Source organism: Terrapene carolina, unplaced genomic scaffold, assembly GCF_002925995.2.
Source record: "Terrapene carolina triunguis isolate 2854851 unplaced genomic scaffold, T_m_triunguis-2.0 Scaffold517, whole genome shotgun sequence".
NCBI lineage: Eukaryota > Metazoa > Chordata > Testudines > Emydidae > Terrapene > Terrapene triunguis.
The window spans coordinates 3,954,438-3,961,112 of NW_020664868.1; positions in this window are offsets into that span (position 1 = coordinate 3,954,438).

Sequence of the window (6,675 nt, forward strand, 5' to 3'; positions counted from 1 at the left end):
CTGGCTGGGGAGCAGCCAGCTTCCCTCCAGGGTGGGACACGCCAATGCTGTGATCTGACCTCCTGGCTGGGCTGTCTTCACCTTCTCTCCCCAGGGGCATTCCCACCTTGTCACAGAGGTGTGGCCTCGTCCCGCTCCAGCGCCTCCTACTGGCCCATCTGGGAATTAGTTCGCCGCATGGTCTGATGCCCCGTCCTGCAGTTGCTGACCTTGTCGTGCGTCCTAACTCCCCACCAGGTGCAGCCTTTGGCTAATTGGCCTCTCTTGCCTATATTAACCCCTCCAGGGCTAGCGTGAGGGTGAATCGCACCTGTTCCCTGACGGAACCTGTACCCTGACTGTGGGGGTGGCTGCCTCACATAACCCATGACTGGCGTGGAAGAGGAATCTCAGCAGAGAAGAGGCCATCATCACCACGTCAGAGACAGGGCAACCGAAGCCAAGAGAGAGGGAGCGATTGAGCCCCACAGGACACGTGGATGGCATGAAGCCAGGACTTCCCCAGCCATTTCCAGCCCCACCAGACCAGCCTTGGAGACATCATCACGGGAGCTCCTTCAAAGCCGGGGGGAAGAACTGGTGGCTCACTGGGCACTTACAACCTCCCCGGTCTTTGCTCCTCACCGGTAAGGCTTCTCCAGACGTATGCCTAATGACCTATGGCCCAAAGTCAACATTAGAGCCAGGATCAACCCACCTGCGAGACTTGGGCGTGGACACCTGCTGTTACCCGCACACGCTGGGACACCCCACCTTTACCCTTCCGTGGGCTCAAGGCGTACCCCGATTAATTTAGGCACCTCGAGGTGTACCCAGTTCCTAGGGCTCAGGGCATACTCTTCTGTGGGTTGGCAGGGCCTTTTCCCACTGAAAGAGCCTGACACCGTAATATCCTTAACCTCTATTTATTAACAATCACCACACGCTAAGCATACAATGCTCACCCACCTTCAGCACGCAGGTGGACTTTCCTTGTTGGCCGGGCAAGGTTGGGCTCATCTGGTTTCTGGTCATGGTCATGCAGAGGATTCTAGCTGTTCTGATCTTGGGCTGTGTCTTGGAGATGAGTTTTTCTTCATCATCTTCCGGGTCTTTCCTTCTTCTTCTTCTTTTTTTTCTTTTCCTTTCTTTCCCAGCTGGTCTCCTTCTTGGACCCCAGTTTATATAGTGAAAGTCGAGTCCCGTTCAGCTCTCCCTGAACCAATCATTTCCCTAAAATATTAGGAAATCATTCTTTGACCAATCCTAACATCTTGTGAAACAATTCTTTAACCAATCCTACCCCCCTCCCTTAGTTGATTTAAATCTGGCAAAATTATTTATGCAACAGACAAACAATGGAAAAAAAACCAGACGGAAACCGTACAGATCAACAACAGCGAAGTAGGGACCATAAAGAAGGAGAGATTTCACATTCACACTGTTGAGAAGTGATTCCTCGCCAGACAGAACGCCGTCAAACAATGTTTTCTTTAAACATCTGTTTCCAGAAGCGTCAACTTCCCCAGTTCACCGGGGGAGGGCTTGACCCCCCACTCCACCCCTTCCCCCAAGCCCTCACCCCGCCTCTTCCCGCCCTGCCATGCCCATTCCTGCCTGGCCCCCTCCTCTCCCTCCGCCCCAGCGCCTCCTGCCCACCGCTGAACAGCTGAACACTGGCGGGCAGATGGCGCTGGGGGAGGAGCTGATCTGCAGGGCTGCCGGTGCACCCACAGAGTTGGCACCTACGTCTGTTTCTTTGTCTGGTGATGGTGGGCACTGTTAGGACAGGCGCCTTCTAAACAGGCCGATTCCTCATTGTTTTAATGGAATTTAGGTAGAATGTGAGGCTGGGACTTTCTGCTTTTTACCTCATGGCGGCTGCTGTCCTACTGTAGCGGCAGAAGAAGGCCTCAGGCCTTACATCTGAGACCGTTTCCCCTCTGGGTGACCATCTCAGAGGAACATCAGCCAGCGCCTGGTTGTGTTTGGGGCCCCCAGCTGAAGACACCAGAAGCGCGGAGCACCCGCCACTCCGGGAATCAGGCCCTTTTCAGGCAGCCCAAGCAGAGAAACCTGTGTAGACTGGATACACCCAACCTCACAAGCTGCCGGTTGAGATTCTTGGCTGCTCTTAGCGTTACAAAGCCCTGTGATGCAGCAGTGGAAAAGTCCTGTTAAGCCCTCTTGCTCCTGGTACCCCTGTCTGGGATTGCTCTCTGCAGTACTGTACATTTGCTCCAGATTTTCCCGGGGGAAGGCAGTGCATGAGACGTTGTTTACAGCGGGGGCGGCCTTCCCCTGGGAAAATCTGGAGCCAATGTGGGGAACGTTCCTCTGGCACTCAGCTGACATTCTCCCAATTCTGCAGTGCATTCTTCGGCTCCCACTAGCTCCGAACCACCCATGATTCTTCCTGGAATTTGCAGATGCATTTCCATCACCTCCCCAAAATACCACACCGGATTCCTCTACACTCTGTTTCCCCTCCGCCCCCAGTTGTGAGAAAGTGGGGATTTTCCCTTGTTATGTTGTATGTGAGTCTTACTGTTTGAGTTTTACTGTTTTGCATGAATCATGTGGGTGCCTCAGTTTCCCTGTGTGCTGCACCAATACCCCGGTGGTGGGAAGAGGGGTGTGTGATTTTGGCTGAGACCTCTGGGGCGGGTGAGGCTGCTCCAACTTTCTGCATGGATGGTATGACAGGGGCCCTTTGTAACCTGAGACCCAGGAGGGGGACGCAACCAGGTGATGACCTCTTTGCCCAGGAAAGGAGACAAAGACAAGGGGGAGGAGCAACGGGGGTGTCTGAGGTCGGGTCGCTGGAAGCTGGCAGTCTGCTTGGGGGGACTGGAAGAGGGGGAGTCCATGCCGCCTGGCCCAGGACTCCCCAAGATGGACTTGGCTGAAAGTCACTGATTTCTGTGCTAACAAGTTCTGTTCTACGCTGTGTTCCTGTCGACTAATAAACCGTCTGAGGGGTACCAAAAGAAACGACACCATCTGCTCAAGAAACTCTGCTATAGCACAGGAACAAATCTACACAGACACATCCCTAGAGCCCCGACCAGGGGTATTCTATCTGCTACCCAAGATCCACAAACCTGGAAACCCTGGACGCCCCATCGTCTCAGGCATTGGCACTCTCACGGCAGGATTGTCTGGCTATTTGGACTCTCTCCTAAAACCCTACACTCCCAGCACTCCCAGCTAGCTTCGAGACACCACCGACTTCCTGAGGAAACTACAATGCATTGGTGAACTTCCTGAAAACACCAGCCTGGCCACCATGGATGTAGAAGCTCTTTACTCCAATATTCCATACGAGGATGGACTACAAGCTGTCAGGAACAGTATCCCTGATGAGGCCACGGCACACCTGGTGGCTGAGCTTTGTGACTTTGTCGTCACCCACAACCATTTCAGATTTGGGGACAACTTATATCTTCAAGTCAGCGGCACTGCTATGGGTACCCGCAGGGCCCCACAGTATGCCAACATTTTTATGGCTGACTTAAAACAAGGCTTCCTCAGCTCTCGTCCCCTAGCGCCCGTCCTCTACTTGCGCTACTTTGAGGACATCTTCCTTGTATGGGAGGACAGGACGGTGCACTGGGAGGTTTGGGACAAGGCCTCGGGTTGGAAACTAACCTCAGGAGTGTGATACGTGACGTGTTTGTAGCAACGGGTACAAGGAGAAGTCATGGGAGGGACACCTTTGTCCAGCGGCGAGGGGGCAGCTGCGGACTGAGCTGGTACCATAGTCGTGGGCACAGATGCGTTGGCGTACCTGAGTGCTCGGACTGTGCTTTGTCGGCAATAAACCTGGCCGAGCACCTTCACCGCCCAACCGAGGCTATTGAGGTCTGCTGGGCCGGCACCCGGAGACAACTGACAACATAGAGTAGGTCAAACCTTGGCTGCCAGGGAGAGGGCCCCAAGCCTTGTCTACCTCTCTGGCTCTCCCCTTTCTCTGGGCCTGCCAAGCCTCAATCCCTCTTCCCAGGGAGTAACTGTAGGCTACTTGCCTCCAGGCCCAGACACCCCACCCATCCCTCCAGACCCTTCTGTTGCCAACTTCCCCTAGGCCCCTCCAGTGGAGTCTGTTTCCAGTCAATTCCTGGCTGTCTCCTTCTCCAGATGCAGCCTGTGGTGTTAATTGGCCCGTCTGGCCATCTTAACCCCTTCCAGTCCTGTGTGTGGGGTGGACACCCCATCGCAGTCCCCCTGATAAAACGGGGGACTCTATCCTGGAGCTCCATGACTCGGGAAAGGACCCCAGGGCCGGGGTGGACAATGAGAGGAGCAGATAGTGGAGGTGCCGGCTGAAAGCAACAAGAGCTGAAATCGTGAGCTGGAGACTTCTCAAGAGACATCAGGTGGCTTCCCATAAGGCGACTCACCGGCAGACATAACCTCTTCAGTGTGACAGAAGCTACAAAGCCTCTGGCTAGACTGGAAAGCCCAGCTGCAAGATTCCGGCTGGACGGTTGGGGGGGGTCAAAAAGTTATCCAGGAAATAGGGGTGGCTACGAAAGCTTTGGTCATCTGAGTACTTGCCAACAGGCCAAGGCTTCGTCTGTGCCTTTCCCAGCCCCTAGGACATTCAGTAGCCAGACTCCCGCTGGGATTGTTGGACTGCCCAGATCCAGGGCCGTGGGTTGAGGGGAGAAGGCGGGGGCCAGGCTGCGGTGCTGTTTGCAGGGTTAAGGACGCCACCCCAAGGAGTGGGCCACGTACAGCGCGTGTGGGGGGAGGGCTTGTGCCACAGGCTGGGAGTGGTAACGTCTCACAGGCAAGCCCAAAAACACAACCGAGCCGGATTGTTACCAACCAAAGGGATGGGGAGAGGGTGAGTCTCTATGGAGAACATCCTTGGTAATAACCCGCTCTTATCTAGCGCTTTTCAGCCACAGAGCTCAACATGCTGTACAAAGGAGATTGGTACCATCACCCCCCCATTTGATACATGGGGAAACTGAGGCAGGACGTGACTTGCCCAAGGTCACCCCGGGGCCAAGCCAGCAGTCCTGAGTATCAGACTGTTGCACTACCCACTAGGCACCTGTAACAAAAAGGAGACGTTTGCTGTCATATTTTTATGAACTGTCTGTCTGACGCTGTGCCTAACCCCTTGGTATCGCTACCCCTTGGGGCGGGGGGCAATGGATTTACTCCCTGGGACGTGGGAGATCAGGACTAGGTGTTTAGGGCATGTAGCCACTGTGGGTACATCTACAAAGCGATCACACACCCACGGCTGGCCCGAATCAGCTGACTCGGGCTTGGGCCGCGGGGCGATGACATTGCAGGGTAGACTTTCGGGCTTGGGCTGGAGCCTGGGCTCTGGGACCCCTCCTGCCTCGTGGGATCTCAGAGCCCCGGCTCCACTGCAATTATACAGCCCCAGAGCATGTGCCCCACAAGCCCAAGTCTGGAGAACCAGGCTCGGAGACTTGCGGCGGCTGGGTGAAGACATCCCCTCCGGGGACTGACTCCGCTAGCTGCAGAGAGCTGTAGAGAGACACAAGGGCGGATGCAGCCCAAAGGCCCCATCTCCAAGTCGTGGAGCCCACGTGGCCTGCCCTGGTGGGACAACGTGGCTGCCTCGGGTCCAGCATGCGGAGGGGGCTAACCCCCAGAGACTGGGCACGGACCAGGCGCTGAGCGTGCAAACCAGCGACAGCGACTCCTGGTTCTCGTGTCAACTAGGGGCCGGGCTGTCCAGTCCAGGGCTTGCACTGCTCTCAGCTGTGCGTGGCTGGGAGGCGGGAGGGGGCTGGCTTGGCCGCTCTCATTTAAGGCTGGATGGTACCTGGCAGATTCCTGAGCTGGATCCTAAAACTCTGGCTCTTGTCTTCTCCCCCTTCCCCCCCACCCACCAGCTCTAGGGCTGGGGGCTTGAAAGTGAGATCTGGCCTGAATCGTGCAGCCCTCGATGGAGCCCGTGCGCAGGGCGTGGGCGGGAGACGGGTGCGGGGACGGGTTCTGTGGAGAGGAGCAATTGGGAGGGAACACACACACAGCCCTGATTCTCCCCTGGCCTCACACACACACACACACACACACACACACACACACACAGCCCTGATTCTCCCCTGGCCTCACACACACACACACAGCCAGGAGTCTCCCTGGTCTCTCCCCCACACACACTCCTGCCCGCTCGTGGCATTTCCATACCAAGGTGAGAGGCATGAGTGGGCAGGAGTGTGTGTGTGTGTGTGAGACCAGGGAGACTCCTGGCTGTATGTGTGTGTGTGAGACCAGGGGAGAATCAGGGCTGTGTGTGTGTGTGTGTGTGTGTGTGTGTGTGTGTGTGTGTGTGTGTGTGTGTGTGAATGAGAGACAGAGAGAGACATGGAGACTTAGGGTTGTGTGTGCACGTGTGTGTGTGAAAGCAGAGGAAAATTGTGTGTGTGTGAGAGTGTGTGTGTGTGTGACCAGGGGAGAATCGGGGCGTGTGTGTGTGTGTGTGTGTGTGTGTGTGTGTGTGAGTGACCAGGGGAGAATCGGGGCTTGTGTGTGTGTATGTGTGTGTGTGTGAGAGAGAGAGACCAGGGGAGAATGGGGCTCTGTGTGTGTGTGTGTGTGTGTGTGTGTGTGAGAGAGAGAGAGAGAGAGAGACACGGAGAATTAGGGTTCTGTGTACATGTGTGTGTGTGAAAGCAGAGGAAAATTGTGTGTGTGTGTGTG